General features: G+C 39.4%; 2 long non-coding RNA genes across 4 annotated transcripts in view; both read right to left on the bottom strand.

The window, feature by feature from the left end:
- Window positions 1-6,004: 6,004 nt before the first annotated feature.
- The window catches only part of LOC139359680 (uncharacterized), a 92,136-nt gene continuing 82,001 nt past the window's right edge, over window positions 6,005-16,139 (bottom strand). Inside the window, exon 4 of the long non-coding RNA XR_011615972.1 lies at window positions 6,005-6,575. This is a non-coding gene — a long non-coding RNA (uncharacterized lncRNA). The remainder of the gene's footprint in view (window positions 6,576-16,139) is intronic.
- LOC105469080 (uncharacterized) lies at window positions 10,960-15,550 on the bottom strand. Of its 3 annotated transcripts, XR_011615976.1 has the most exons (5): window positions 15,340-15,550; window positions 14,960-15,039; window positions 14,536-14,691; window positions 12,384-12,501; window positions 10,960-11,207 (listed from the first exon to the last, which is right to left on the bottom strand). It is a non-coding gene; the product is annotated as an uncharacterized lncRNA (long non-coding RNA). The 3 variants fall into 3 exon arrangements; XR_011615975.1 differs by lacking the exon at window positions 10,960-11,207 and having other exon boundaries at window positions 11,869-12,501; XR_011615974.1 differs by lacking the exons at window positions 10,960-11,207; window positions 12,384-12,501 and adding an exon at window positions 13,519-13,819.

The raw sequence follows: 16,139 nt of genomic DNA on the forward strand, positions 1-16,139 counted from the left end.
TTCAAAGTATTTTAAACAGTGAGAAAGGGTAGATTACTAAATAAATGGTTTGTGGTATAACTGACTAGTCATTAGGGATAGAAAACACAGTAAGATTCTTCCCATAACCTGAACATGTAAATTTAAAAGGATTGAATGTTTAAACATTAAAACAAATGGAAGTGTGACCAGCCTCGCCAAGATGGTGAAACCCCGTCTCTACTAAAAATACAAAAATTAGCTGGGCTTGGTGGCGGCTGCCTGTAATCTCGGCTACTCAAGAAGCTGAGGCAGGAGAATTGCTTGAACCGGGAGGTGGAGGTTGCAGTGAGCAGAGATTGCGCCACTGTACCCCAGCCTGGGTGACAGAGCGAGACCTCATTTCAAAAAAGAAAGCAAAAACAAATGGAAGTGTTAAAATATTACTTTAGGATAAGAAAAGTATTTGTAAAACGGAAACAAAAAGCAAAAGCCATCAAAGAAAGTACAGATATATTTGAAGGCATTGACATTTTAAACATTTACATAAAAAATATGTACATTTTAAAAGGACAACATAAAAAGTAAGAAACAATCTGATTGAAAAGTAGATAAAGCATATGATCAGGTAAATAACAAAAACTACAAACTGAGTCAGCATCACATAATAGTTGCCTGTCAAACTGGCAAAAAAAATTTTTTACGAAAATCTATTAAGGGTTAGTAAAGATGAAAGAAAATATGTGCTCTAAAGCAATAATTTTACAATTCTTTGCTCATTTACCAATAAAATAACTTTCTGAAATTATAAGTGCTTTCAAATTATAAATGCTTTCATATTTCAATATTATTTTTCTTAACTTTAAAGTGCTGCAATATTTTAAATATTGGCATTTAAAAATACAACTCTCTTTTAGTTTTTTAGTGTTATGTAAATCTAATTATTATTTGACAGCCATCCTCATGTATGAAAGCCTCTTCTTTAGGATTTGGAAACTTAGTTTTGTTTTCTCTTTCAGTTTATATTTTATCCCTCTTTCTATATTTTTATCCTAATATATTTTATGCTTCTACAATTGTATTATCATTGGATGCTTGTCTACAACAACCAAAAAAATGTACTTAATTTGAAATTTTAAATAGAAATGTGAACGTTTTATTTCCTGTGACCATAAATATTTTTCGGACTGAGTTATGTTTGTAGTTATTAGTAGTCTGTAATTGAGCAGAACTACGTGCAATATTAAATATTTTATATATAATTACTAAACATAAAAAGTAAAATTTTAATGGATATTTATCTCTGTGGTGGGCAGGGTAATAACCTCACAGAAATATCCTCACCCTAATACCTGAAACTGCTGAATGTGATTCATTACATGGAAAAAGTAACACAGCAAATAGAATTAATCTTATGGACCTTAAAATAGGAAGAATATCCTGCATTATTTAGGTAGGCCCAATCTAATCACATAAATCCTTACCAGTAGAAAGGGAAGGCAGAAGAATTGGTCAAACAACAGAAATTTGTTTTCTCATAGTTCTGGAGGTTAGAAGTCCAAGATCAAGGTTCTGGTTAATTTGGTTTCTGGTGAGGGCTCTCTTCCCGGTTTGCAGATGGCCTCCTTATTGCTGTCTTCACAATAACCTTTCTCATTTCTCTTTCAGAGACAGAGACAGAGAGATAGAGAGAGAGATTTGCTCTCTCTTATCATAAGAACACTGGTTCTATCAGATCAGGGCTCACCACCATGATCTCATCTAACCTTAATTACTTCCTTGGTGGCCCCATCTCCAAATATCGCCACACTGGGACTTAGGGTTTCAGCATGTGAATTTAGGGGGGAACAGAAATGTTCAATCTATAACATTCTGCCCCAGGCCCTCAAAATCCATGTCTTTCTCACATACAAAATATATTTATTCTATCCCAACAGCCCCCAAAGTTTTACTTCATTCCTGCATTAAGTCTAAAGTCTAAAGACCAAAGTCTCATCTACATATCTGGCCAGGCCCTGTGGTTCATGCCTGTAATCCCAGGACTTTGGAAGACCAAGGTGGATCACTTGAGGGTAGGAGTTCAAGACCAGCCTGGCCAACATGGTGAAACCCTGTCTCTATGAAAAATACAAAAATTAGCTGGGCAACCTTCGGCCTCCCAGGTTCAAGCAATTCTCCTACCTCAGCCTCCCGAGCAGCTGGGATTACAGTCATGCACCACCATGCCGTTAATTTTGTATTTTTAGTAGAGATGGGGTTTCTCCATGTTGGCCAGGCTGGTCTTGAACTCCTGACCTCAGGTGATCTGCCCACCTTGGCCTCCAAAAGTGCTGGGATTACAGGTGTGAGCCACCACACCCGGCCACCAAATGCCTTTTAAATGTCCCCTCCAGGAAGTTTGCAGACATTTTGGAATAAATATGTCTAAACACAGTGAACCATACTCCCCAGGAACACCTACAAGGTGACAGTCACATTAGTAGACATTCTGCTCAACACTAGAGGGGTAATTTCAGAGAATCATCACAAGCCAGGTTCTGTTATTATCATCTCCATTTTACAAATGAAGAACCCCAAAACCATTTGGATGTTGAAGATATTCATGCAAAGGGGTTGAGATGGGTTTGAACCTGGGTGGTCAGAGCCACGGGAATGTTCTCTCTCAACCACAGTGGTACAGACATTTACCTGGGGACCTGTTCCTGCTTCAGGCCACCCTCCCATTCTACCCCCCACTCAGGGTTCATTATCTCAGAAAATGACACCACCATTCAGCCACCTCAAGCAATGGCCAGGCGTCAAAGATTCTCTCTCCCAAATGTCTCTAAATCACTTCCTTGCTCTCTCTTGTGTCTACTCAAAACCTTGGGTTGCTTCTCGATGTCGTCAAGATGCAACCCTTAATTGCTACAGGAGTCTACTCTACCCTGTCGACCTGGCCTCTTCCTCTCTCTCCAATGACATTCTGAGGCTACTTTCCTTCTCGCTTTCTAAACTCTAGCTCCACCTGCCTTCATTTCTTCCAGAGTATCAGGCTCCTCTGTGCCTCAAAGACTTTACACGTACCTTTTCCTTTATTCTTACCTCTATGGATTTAAATAACCCCTACACTTCATTTGGATCAAGTGACCCTAACCTACAAGACTAGTTTATGTCCTCTCTTATGCTCTGATAGCACATTGTATTTAATACTTATATCAAGATGACAGGAATTTGCCATGGTTTCCCTAGTGCCGAATGATAGTAGCTGAACAGCAGTCACACTCAACAATGTTTCTTGAATAAATTAAAGAACATATGAAATAATGAGTGTCTTCTAAAATCAACAGGATATGTCTTTGGTGTATAGGTATATTGATTCTGAAGAGAAAAAAACTAGGTGAATAAAACACAGATTTCCAATGAGATCATGTTTTCCCTCCATTATTATTGCTTTCTAAAAACATTATTGCAATACAGACAGAAGGACAATTAATTCTGTATATTTAAAATGAATTCTCCCCATATTTTTGTTTCACTTTTTAATTGAATCATGTTTACCTAAATAATCACCTCATCCACAAATAATCATTCCTTTGTTTTCTCCTTTTACACATTTGTACCTGGACCAGGAGACTGAAGAGTCTGAGGCAGAAGAATCGCTTGAACCTAGGAGTCAGAGTTTGTAATTAGACGAGTTTATGCCACTGCACTCCAGCCTGGGTGACAGAGTGAGACACCATCTCAAAAAATAAATAAATGTCATCTGAAGCAAATATGCAAGGTACGATTTATCCTGGGGCAAACAAAATTCCTCTCCAGCTGTGAACTTGTGAAACCAACAAGTTACGTGCTTCCAAAATCTAGTAGTGGACAGGAATAGAATAGACGTTTCCATTCCAAAAGGAAGAAATCAGAAGAAATAAAGTGGTGATGGGACTCAAGAAAAGTTCAAAACCTGACAAGGCAAATTTCATTAGATCTTGAGGCTTGAGAATAATCCTCTTTGGTTCTATGCTCTGCCCTCCAGTACCACTGGAGTGACAGTGTCACCCCACTGGCTCCATAGAACAGCCACCCCCTTTGGCTCTGCAAGGAGGCCTCAACCCCACACCTGGCCCACTGAAGTCAAGGAGGAATCAGACTTACCCCCAGGCCTGTGGGGGCAGCGGAAGTTCTATGGTTTCCACTGAATTGCCTTAAAGGTCATTCTTCCCTTTTCTTAAAGGACAATGTATGTTCAAAGCCAGATAGCTCTATGGACCTGTCTTGTAGAATCTCAGAAGTCTGACCGTCTCCCTTCATTCTGTTCTACTTTCTCTGTCCTTTTTAGTTCCAACTGGAGTTTCTCTGCTGTTATGATTGCATCTGTTTCTGGCTTCTGCTGCAATGGCTGCTTAGACCTGTGGGTCACACCCATGCTAATATCCTTATCAAATGGTTATTCAGCCACACCCTTACTGCTCTCTTCAGAACATACTCTATTGTTTTCTGCAACATAGGCTGAAAATTTTCCAAAATTTCAAGTACTGGTTCCTTTTTGCCTAACAGTGCTTTCAATATATCTCCCTCCTCTCACATTTTCCTCTAAGCTGTAAGGAGAAACAAAGCCAATCCAATACTTTGCTTAGGAATCTCCTCAGCTCAATACCCAGTTCTATCACTTGCAAGTTTTACCTTCCACAAAACATGAGAATACAATTCAGCCAAATCTGTTGACACCTATAACCACTTTATGGGACAGGTGGAATAGCTGTCTGCTCTCTTTTCTAATTGTATCCAATTCACACAGGAGTCCCCTAATTCTCCCACTGATTTCTGAATTCAATTTTAGAATGTCTGATGTAAAGGCAACACAGTTCTGTGGGTTTCTAATGTTTCTCTACCTATGAGAGAAACTTACCACAAAGAAAATCGCCTTTCCTCCAGCTTCCAAAAACACATTCTTCATTTCCGTCTGAGATCTCCCCAGAATGGCCTTTACCGTCCACGTTTCTAGCAGCATCCCATGCATGGTGACAGATGTATTTTCTAAGATGATAGAGCCTTCCTCCATACCTCCCCTTTTCTTCCTGAGTGTTCACCAGAATCACCTTGAATAGTCTTTAGTTAAGCTATGTTGCCACCCAATGAAATGCTACATAGAAGGCATCTCAAGATCAAGAGCAGTTTAAATTGTAAACAGGTAAATAAAGTGACCAAGGACTTCTCCATGGCTGACTTTTTCACTGGTTTGGAAAAAAGTCCTTAAGAGTATTGGTTCAGGTGGAATCGCCATCTGCTCTCTTACTTCTCTAATTTTATTAGATTCATGTAGGAGGCTCCTAATTCTCCCACTGAGTTCTGAATTCAATTTTAGCATGTCTGATATAAAAGGCAACACAGTTGTGTGTGTTGCTAATGTATTTCTACCTGGGAGAGCAGAGATGACAACTCCGATGGAAGCTTCTTTTTTAAAAAAAAGTGCAGAGAAGTAAGTTTTGCATTTTTTTTTTTTTTTTTTTTTTTTTTTGGTAATGAGAAGACAGAACCTTCTGAGGCACAGAACACACTGAAGAAAAGGCCATGTGGATGAGCCATGGAGAGAGGCTAAGCTCCCAGAGCAGGGAAGGGAGGACGACATTCAGAGCCCGTAAGACTAATACAGAGAGAACATAGCGTTGCCAGGACACCTGGAGTCTAGCCTTGCTTCCCCAATAGTTAACTGTGTGACTTAAGCAAGTCACTTAACTTCCCGTTTTTATTCCTTCTTCTATTAAAAAAAAAAAAAAAAAAAAAAAAACCCAAGGATTAGATTAGATGGCTTTTAAAGATTTTATTTCTAGTTCTAAAATTCTACAGTTCTTACTATGTTCAGACATTCTTTCACATGCTCTGACTACTAGAAGCTCCACCTTCTTTTAATAAATTCTATTTACTTGCAGGTGGTTGAACTATTAAGAAAAGCAAATTGTTTAAATAATGTCTGACTTTTTGACTGACTTGACTCTCTTAACAGGCTATATATATATATATACACACACACACACACACACACATATATATATAATTTTTTTTTTCTGGGTAACAAATTTTTAGGTACATCAATCAAGCAACCAGTATTTATTGCATGGAGCTAATTAACTTTCAAAATGACATTTTCATTTGTAACATTGGTTGAGATTTGAACTCAGATCTCATCAATGAAAAGCAGCTGCACTAATAACCCAAGTCCCAACGAGCCCCCTAATTCTCCCAGCTTACCCTCACCATAAATGTGTGATTAATTGCAGGTTTATGGGAGCTCTCAGTTACTGTGAAAACAAATCATTACCAGAAACTGGCATTCCCAATTTATTTTATTTATTTTATTTTTATTTTTATTACTTATACACTATTCTCCATATTTTCCATATGTTTTGGGTCCTTCTCATCCATTCAGGACCTTATGGAAAGCTCAGCTCACCCCCATCTCCTGATAAACAAGAACATCTTGTCATTCTTTCTTCACTCTTTCATTCTTAAGGTGTAGAAATAATGGCACTTTGCAGGAAGAGGTGAGGGAACAATGCAGTTGAGAGCTGGACAGAGTGAAGACAAAGATGTATGTGGTTGTTCCTCACTTCAGGTCAGTACAGCAAACACAAAACTTCATCCATCTATAAGATTCAGGCATGCAAAAGGTTAGGAAGTTGGAAGTGGGCAGAGGGATCTGATAGTGGCTTCTCTTTACTAAATTCTCATTCACTTTGTTACTATTATGGTAAAACAAAAACAAAAACAAAACAAAAAACTATATAAGGAAATCTAGAAAAACAATTTAACCTCTTTCCTCTAGTTTTCAAGCCCCCCAAATAGTTAGATTGAATCACGTTTGCTTTGAGGGATCTGTAACATACATTAAGACATGTAGCAGGAACTACCCTGAAAACCCGATGGAAAGAGACACATCTTACTAAGATGCCAGGAACAGAGAAAACAACCAATGCAGTCAAATATAACCCTAAAGCTGAAGTCCTAGAGGGCAGTCTCTACTACCAGTCCTTAGTGTCCAGTGGAGTCATCTCTTAACTCTGCAACTCTGTACATATCAGCATTTCTGGTTGAGTAGCAGCAGGAATCAACTTATTTGGCAACAGTGAATAAGACTCCCCATCAATATCAGGTCAGTTGTTTAATAAGAATGTGTTTATGAGTGTGTGTGTGTGTGTGTGTGTGTGTGTATGTGTGAGAGAGAGAGAGAGAGAGAGAGAGAGAGAGAGAGAGAGAGAGAGAGACTTATGCCTTAGACTCTCAGATCTCCCAAGTCCTTCAGCTTTGTCAACTGTGACAAAGGTGTAAAGCCAACCTTTCCATGAGTATCTACATAAGTTGCCTTGATACCCTACCTTCAGAGACAGGCAAGGGACCTCTTTCCTAAAATATGTGGGCTTTCTAAAGGAACTTAAGCTTCTCATAGTCACTTCTTTCTCCAAGTTCCTGATCTTGCAGAATGTTCCATTTCATTTACGTCTCATATGGGTGTTCTCCTGTCCCCGCCCCATATAAACCTAGAACCTCTTGACTTGACTTTCTCCAACTACCACTATCTGGAGCCAGTTCTGTATGATCAGTGCATACAGAAGTTTGAAGTTAAACAAGTTTGCAACAGTGAAACAAAGTAGTTTCATCACAGGGTATCAGAGTAACCCACTGAGCACTTCACTTCATTAAAATTCCACTGGCTGTCAGGGGTGGGGTGGTGGGGTGCAGTGGCTTATGCCTGTAATCCCAGCACTTTGGGAGTCTGAGACGGGCAGATCACTTGAGGCTAGGAGTTCAAGACTAGCCTGGCCAACATAGTGAAACCCTATCTCTACTAAAAATACAAAAATTAGCTGGGCATGGTGGTGCACTCCTATAGTTCCAGCTACTCGGGAGGCTGAGGCAGGAGAATCACTTGAACCTGGGAAGCAGAGGTTGCAGTGAGTCGGGATCACGCCACTGCACTCCAGCCTGGACAACAGAGCAAGACTCCATCTCAAAAACAAAACCAAAAATAATTCCATTGGCCGATCCACATTCGGAAGTTTCTCACTGGCTGTCTCTTTGCCTTGTGCCTCTGATTTTGACTTCCTTCTTTTTCTCATGGCCAGCCTAAAGCTTCCTCTTCTTCATGGCTGGCCATTCATTTCTTCTGCAAAACACTGCAGCCCTCCATCCCCTACTTCAAAGGCACCTGGCCCACTTTAGCTGTCCCAACACTCACTAAGGTTGTTCTAGAAAACAAAGGTGGTGTTACTTTCTACCATGGTCAAATTCTTAGGTTGGCCAAAACTTCCCCAGCAGTCTTTGTAAGCAAAGAGGAATGATATGAAAATGTTATCTCCCCAACGTAAATAATATGAGCATCCTTGGAAGGTGGAACTGCCAATAGGACCATTTCCCTTTTGTTTTCTTTTCTTTTCTTTTCTTTTCTTTTTAAGATGGAGTCTCGCTCTGTCGCCCGGGAGTGCAGTGGCGCCAAACCCGGCTCACTGCAACCTCCGCCTCCTGGGTTCAAGCAATTCTCCTGCCTCAGCCTCCCGAGTAGCTGGGACTACAGTAGTATGCCACTATGCCCGGCTAATTTTTTGTATTTTTAGTGGAGACGGGTTTCACTGTGTTAGCAAGGATGGTCTCGATCTCCTGACCTTGTGATCTGCCCACCGCAGCTTCCCAAAGTTCTAGGATTATAGGCATGAGCCACCGCGCCCAGGCTGTTTCTAATAGTATATTTTGTTTGCCACTTAACATCTCTCAGAAGCACTCACACTCTTATGATCTCTCTTTCTTGTACACATGCGTGCACATACACACACACACACGCTTTAACTCACATTCTTTTTAAAACCCACACACAGGTAAGCAACAGAAATCGATGCACTACTCAGGTCATTCATACTCTTTCAGTGTCTACACTAAGAGGACAGGGGAAGGCAGGAAAGAGGAAAGTAAAAAAAAAAAAAAAAAAGCAACAGGAAATGCAATAAATGGAGGCAAAAATGGAAGTAGGAAGAGAAAGGAAGGAAGGAAGGAAAGAAGTAGTGTGTTAGTGCGTTTGACAGCAGAGGATCAAGGAGTCATGGGAAAGTGAGGTTTTTTGTGTGTTTGTTTGAGACAGAGTCTTGCTCTGTTACCAGCCTGGAGTGCAATGGTGCAATCTCAGCTCACTGCAACCTCCACCTCCCGGGTTCAAGTGATTCCCCTGCCTCAGCATCCTGAGTAGCTGGGACTACAGGCGTGCACCACCAAGCCCGGCTAATTTTTTGTATTTGAGTAGAGATGGGGTTTCACCATGTTGGCCAGGATCGTCTTTATCTCCTGACCTTGTGATCCACCCACCTCGGCCTCCCAAAGTGCTGGGATCATAGGCGTCAGCCACCGCTCCCGGCCACAAAAGTGAGTTCTAAGTGGGTGGGATGACTGCCCTGTCAGCTGTTTCTCCCTGCCACCCATCTGGATCCTGGCATCATCCCTAGTGTTGGGCCAATGTGTTGACATAAAGCCACATGCAAAGGGAACATATCCTTGCAGAGGCGTCACATGGACACACATATGGGGCTCCCCCTCTTCCCCTGCAAAGGAAGACAACCAGAGGGGAGCGAGCTTCCTGGGATGCAGAAACAAAACACACACAGCACCAATAACTGACCTTTTTAAATAAATTGTTTGGCCTATGTTAAAAGGTCATAAGGCATTCAGCTGATTCTCTATAATAAAGAAAAGCTTTATTTTTATGTTTTCCCTGTCGTTCAGGCACAACATAGACCAGAAGTTGGGACTGCACAAAAGAAATTCAACACATCCAGATCAGGGTCTGCGCGTACAGGCGAGGAATGGGAAGCTACGTCTCCAGGAGGTCTCTTCTTATACTATTTCCAGCCTTCTAATTCACCCTTTTGAGGTTTAGTAAAGTAACCACAGTAGCCAAAACTGAGGGTGTTAACACAAACTAAACCTCAGCCCCCTTCAAAGCTTCCTCCTTGTGACTCCAGAGCTCCCTGTAAGTCCTCCACTAAGCCACCACCACCCGCATTGAGACCAGGACTTTGGAGAGGATCATGCCACAGACACGTCTTTCTATGTGTGTGACACAGCCTCTGCCAACTTGCAGTGAGACCTTGGAGGCCAAATATAACCAGTTACAGGAGTCCCCATCCTGTGTCTAAGGCATCTGTGTGTGTGGCGGGGAGGTTATTCCCTGGATGCTGTTACAACTGGGGTTAGAGACCGCTGGGCTCTGGAAACCTGGAAGGCATCTTATTCAAGCTGGCATTTGCTCCCAGTATGCGTGATCCTTCCCTCCCACCAAAATATACAACTGTATCTCTCAGGCTTTTGGGCCACTCATTATTCTCACAGTAAAATTTCTTTAATCTATTGGATACCACAGCCTCCAAAAAAACTCAGACAAAAGGGAAAATGATAGAGTAGACACAAAAACCAAAATTGAGAAATCACTTGAAAACTGTCAAATTACAGGGGAACATTTTTTTTTCAAGTTCATCCTTGTGAAGTGTGAATTGCATCAATTTCTTCTCCAATTTCATGACACTTTCACCTGGATTCTTAAGAAATCTTTGCCATGTTCTAGTTTCCTCTAATATCCCTGTCTTTCATGTTATCAAGTTACCATTCTGCAAACAAACATCTAATTATATTCATACCTTTTGTCTTTAGTGGTTCCCTATTCTCTGTACAGGGGTCCCCAACCCCCCGGGGCCGCAGAGTAGGAGATGATGGCAGGCAAGTGAGCATTACCGCCTAAGCTCCTCCTCCTGTTAGATCAGAGGCCAGCAGCATTACATTCTCAGAGGAGCACGAACCCTGTTGTGACCCATGCATGGGAAGGATCTAAGTTGTGCACTCCTTATGAAATCTAATGCCTAATGGTGGAAAAATTATCCTCCATGAAACCAGTCCCTGGTGCCAAAAAGGTGGGGGAGCCCTGCTCTGTAGCATGAAATATAAAATTTTAAACAAATGCTTTTCACAGACATTAGAATATTTACATGTTCCCACCCAGGCTATGAACATCCATGTCACTATTCCATTACACGGTCTATATGACTCCTTCCAGAATGTTCTTCTTCCATTTCTGGTATTGACAAAGTGTTACTGCTTCAAAGGTCAACCTGTTTGGCCATCTGCTCTGTAAAGTATTCCATAATCCTTCAAATAGAGATACTTCTTCCTCTCCTTTTTTCCTTGATGTTTGCCTATATGTATCCTATTGTGAACTCTTGTAATTTTAGCTAATAGTTTGGTTCCTGTAATATAAAGTAAGCTCAAGGTGAGCATAAACCGCATTTTTAGGTCCCAGTGTAAGACATGGCATATAAAAGATGTTCAATAAATATATGATACATATCAGAGGAAAATGAACAAATCCATAAACAAATGCCTCATTCAGTGGCCCTAAAGAAAAACACACTTGATCTGGAAAATGTTAAAGAGTGGCTAATCCACATGTAATTCTGTGTATTTACATACATATGTAAAATAAGACAGTTAGTGTAAAAACTAATGTACAGACACACATCAGATTCAGTGCTTTATATATTCTGTGGGCACATGCATGCAACTTGAATGTTTCAGTGAAAAAAGAATGTACCCCAAAGGTCTTTCAGAGTCAGGTCTTTCTGTGCTGTTTTGGTTTTTCTTTTTGATTTTCTAATTACTACTAGGGATTCAATGACAAGCTATATTCCATTTTTTAGCTATCCTCCTTGGCTGAAAGATAGCTTAAAATTTTTTTTCCTATTAGGAACAATTGCTGCTATGAAATCCTTGGGCTTTCTACATCCTTGTGCAAATATGCATGTTTTTCTTTTATTTTCTTTTTTTTTTAGACAGAGTCTCACTCTGTCGCCAGGCTGGAGTGCGGTGGTGAGATCTCCGCTCATTGCAACCTTCGCCTCCTGTGTTCAAGCGATTCTCCTGCCTCAGCCTCCTGAGTAGCTGGGACTACAGGCATGTGCCACCACGCCTAGCTAATTTTTGTATTTTCTTTTTTTTTAGTAGAGGCGAGGTCTCACCACGTTGGCCAGGCTGGTCCCGACCTCTTGATCTCGTGGCATGCCCACCTCGGCCTCCCAAAGTGCTGGGATTACAGGCATGAGCCAGCGCACCTGGCCATAGGCATGTTTTTCTTAAGGGTAACTAACATCTGAGAAAAAGAGTTGCTAGTTCATAGGAAATGTCCATTTTAAATGTTAATAATGTCCACAAATTTACCCTACAAATTGGTTTACAAATGTAGCTACTTCAATCTTTCTACTCTTTCATACTGCCATTTTACCCTTCAGTAAATTCCTCATTGATATCTTCTGAAAATGTAGTTCCAGATTTTTTTCAATGAATGCTTATTAAACTTAACATCGCATTTTCCTAGTATCATTGCTTACCTTTAGTTCTTCTATCTCATTAGTTTCTCTTGGATTCACCTTTCTTGTTGTTGGTACATATCTTCTTATAATACCTTCGGAGTGTTTGCAGGAGTTTGTCTTCTTACTCATATGTAGAAAGCTACCTTCCTTTCAAACTCATGCTTGAATAATAGCACTAGGTAGAGAATTACAGCCTAAAATAAATTTTCCTGTAGCATTTTAAAATTTAAATTTCTTCCGGCATTTAAAGTGCTTACTGTATTCTTCTGTCCAATATTGATGAGGACTCATATGTCAATATGATTTCTCTTCTATTATAGGTAATCTTTATTTTTTTTCTTATCTGATAGCTTTGGATATTTTTCTCTTGATTCTTTCTAAAATTTTACTACAATATGTCTAGATGAAATGGTAAAGGTTGGTAAATAAGAAACTTTGAAATATTTGGATGTTTTATATTAGGTGGATGTATAAATGACTAAATACATACTTACTAGCTATTATTTTATTAAAAGGACAATATAAAAGGGCATAGAATAACAGCAGAATGGAGCTCTGATTTTAGCTCGGCAGTAATAGGCTGTGACCACTATCTGGATTTATAACCGCTCTAGGTATCACTGTCTTTGTGGGTGAAATGAGGGGGTTATAGGAAGTACCTCCAAGATGATTTTCAGTCATAAAATGGTGTGCTAGGGGCTCTGAGTTTTTAGAAACTCTAAGCGTTTTTATGTGGTTATTTCTTTTTTCTCAAGACAATATGGAACCTAAACGATCTCAGTGATGTTGCTGTTTGTTAGAGCTATTTCCTTGAAATGATTTCCAGAAATCAAACATCTCTTAACTCTCTTCTCTTGTGTCTCTTTTGTATGATTTTTCTTAAGTACAATAGATAAAATCAGGAGAATACATGAGTATAAAAATGTTGTTAAATGTTTCTTTTAATCTTAGAGCTGAAGTAAAAGGGAGTGTGTATAGGTGAGTGAATTAAAAGATTCTGTATGAGATACTTTATATATTCAAACTTTTGCCAAAAGGATACTTAAAACAGTCACAAAGGGAATTCTAAGAAGCCAAAAGATTTCTCCCTCCAAAAAGGCACAGGACCCCATTGAATTAAAGCTTCCGACCTCTGAGTACCAGGCTGCCCCTGATTAAAAACAAATGGAACACGTGCTATGGACCATAAGTTTACCTGATTTATGGCTTGGAAAATTAAGTTACTATTACTTATGGGGCTTGGAAGCAAAGGCTCAATGCAATAGCTAATTGAGAGTAGAGAAGGGGTATATGCTGAAATTGGGAAAATATATTTTAGGGAATGGCTGAGTGAAGACATCAGGGTATGTAATTAAATGGCTTTAAAAAAAAAAAAAAGTCACACTCCCAACAACCTCTTATATCAAACAATTGGAATGTGTTAGTTTTATTAACTGGTCTTCTGCCATTAGCTCCATCAAGCTGGGTATTACAGAGTTCACTTTCTTCATGGCCTATAGTAAACATATTAAAACTTGCATTACCAGGTGTCTCATAATAATGGAGTATTCGTTTAGGAGAAAAATTTGTGGTAGTTCTCCAATAATTAAATGCAATTTGAAATGCAAGCAATTACTGGGTTTTGGTAAACTACCCAAATGACTAGGTAGTTTCTAGGTTCTTCATAGTCATAACGGTAAATTTTGATAAGTTTTCTAATTCATCAAAGGAATCACCATTTAATCTCAAGAAGAAATGTTTTTTTCTTAGGAGTTAGGGATCAGGAAGTTCTGGTTATGAAAGGTCAAATGCAGGAAGACAAGAGAAAGAATAAGACTATGCACAGGACCCTTGCTATCAACTCTCATTCCAGTGTAAGTCTACTTTCCAAGCCATTCAGAAAGTTGCGTGGTAGGGAACTAAAAATCTCATTATTTCTTACAGTTGGGCTGTGACTATTTGAATGATAAAATTGATGACACATGGAGGGAGTTTTTGTTTTTATTAGACGATCAATTATTCTAGACTGATGGCCGTAATTTGTTCAAATAACTACTGAATGTTTTTTGAAATTGAAGGGTGATGCTGTATAATACAAACTGATTTTGCTATCATTGAACTTCGTTACTGAGGAAATATGAATACATACTTATTTAGTTGCAGTGAAAGAAAATTTTGGCAATTGAGAGTTATTTTACTCATTAAGACACTAAAAGAGTATTTCTCTTACCTAATCTCGCTTTTAAAATTTATACACTTTATCCTATAGTCGTGGTTCTTATCTGGGGGTGATTTTGCCCTCCAGGAGACGTTCAGCAATATCTGGAGACATTTTTGGTAGAGGCCAGGGATGCCGCTAGCCATCTTACAGTACACAAGACAACCCCTATGATAAAAAATAATTTGTCAACCCAAAATATTGGTAGTACCAAAGGTGAGAAACTCCAAAGGAACTTTTAACCATTCAGTATATAGTTCATTAACTCAATAACTGAAAAGTCACATAAATGCAAATTGATTACTATTACTCTAAATGGACTCCATTTTTTAAAATGCAATTTACATACAATTTTTCAGGAGCACATTATTGTTGAACATGAGATACAGCTGTACACATTTAAACCCAACAAACACCAAAAAGAAAACCCACTCACCATACCGTCTACTGCGGGGAGGAACTTGTCCTAAGCCTGACCTGGTACTCTGCCCACAATAAGATCTCAATAAATGCTTGCTGAAAGAGTTTTTAAATAATCAATTATTTGTTCAAAATATAAGGATAGGCTTTCTTAAGAATGTCTATACTTTCTTTTTAATAAAGATCTAAAATGTCCAACGGGAGAAAAATTCATTCCTAAAGAAACTAGATTTGTATCTTAATTTAAAATAAAATTATTTTTTAAAAATTGTTTGGTTTTAAGATTGTTGACTTGGTTGAAACAGAAGGTAGCTCCGTGGCTATTTTAATCACAGCTCTGGTTCTGTTTCCATAAAAAACACTGACTGTTTCCAGATATAGAAATATTTGAATGACCTTCGGAAGGACGTTCCAGAGTAGCTTTCTGCTGTCCGCAAGCCAGGCTGTGCCCAGGGATGCACTTTTCTCTATCAATCTCTAGCAAGAATCAAGTCTTCACTTTAGCTCAGTAGCCTGGGGAAGCAAAGATGTGTCACACCCACTAATTAGGGGCTGTCAGGTAACCCAGGTGACCCCCGAGATGCCAAGCACATGGGTAATGAATTGTTTGGTCACGCTTCCTGCCACTCTGACTCAGAGGTGCTCACACACCAACCGCCCATCCATGAGTCTCTAACATTTTGCAGGTTTTCTGATCATGAATTTTGAGGAGTAGGAGAAGCCAGAGAAACAGTGACAAACACAAAGAGATCCTGAAAGGCCTGAAACCAGAGATCAAGAGCCACAGACAGCTGATTTGGGATGGAAGTTTTCAGCCTTTCACTGAAGTATCTCTCACACACGTGTAAGCACAAAAACTGAAATGTCCTTAAGCAACGATCTATTAGTTTAGTGTATCTAGCTGTGTGTAAACATATCTAGAAACCATGCATCCCATTTTCTTGATCACCTGACTTAAAAAATTGGCTCCAGACTAGTATAAGCAATTTTTCTTTATGACAAAGGATTTAAAAAGACTATAAGAAATAAAGGTAGAATTAAATATTAGGATAACAAGGTTTGGAGTGGAAGTTAAAGATGTAACAACCCCTCCCTCCCTCCCTATTCCTAATCTATAAAGTAGAAAAAAAGTATACTAACATTTCTTCCCATGTGCAATGATACTAGTAATATTTTATTTCTGGCCATTTTATCTG

Source organism: Macaca nemestrina, chromosome 17 (assembly GCF_043159975.1).
Source record: "Macaca nemestrina isolate mMacNem1 chromosome 17, mMacNem.hap1, whole genome shotgun sequence".
NCBI classification, from domain to species: Eukaryota; Metazoa; Chordata; class Mammalia; order Primates; family Cercopithecidae; genus Macaca; species Macaca nemestrina.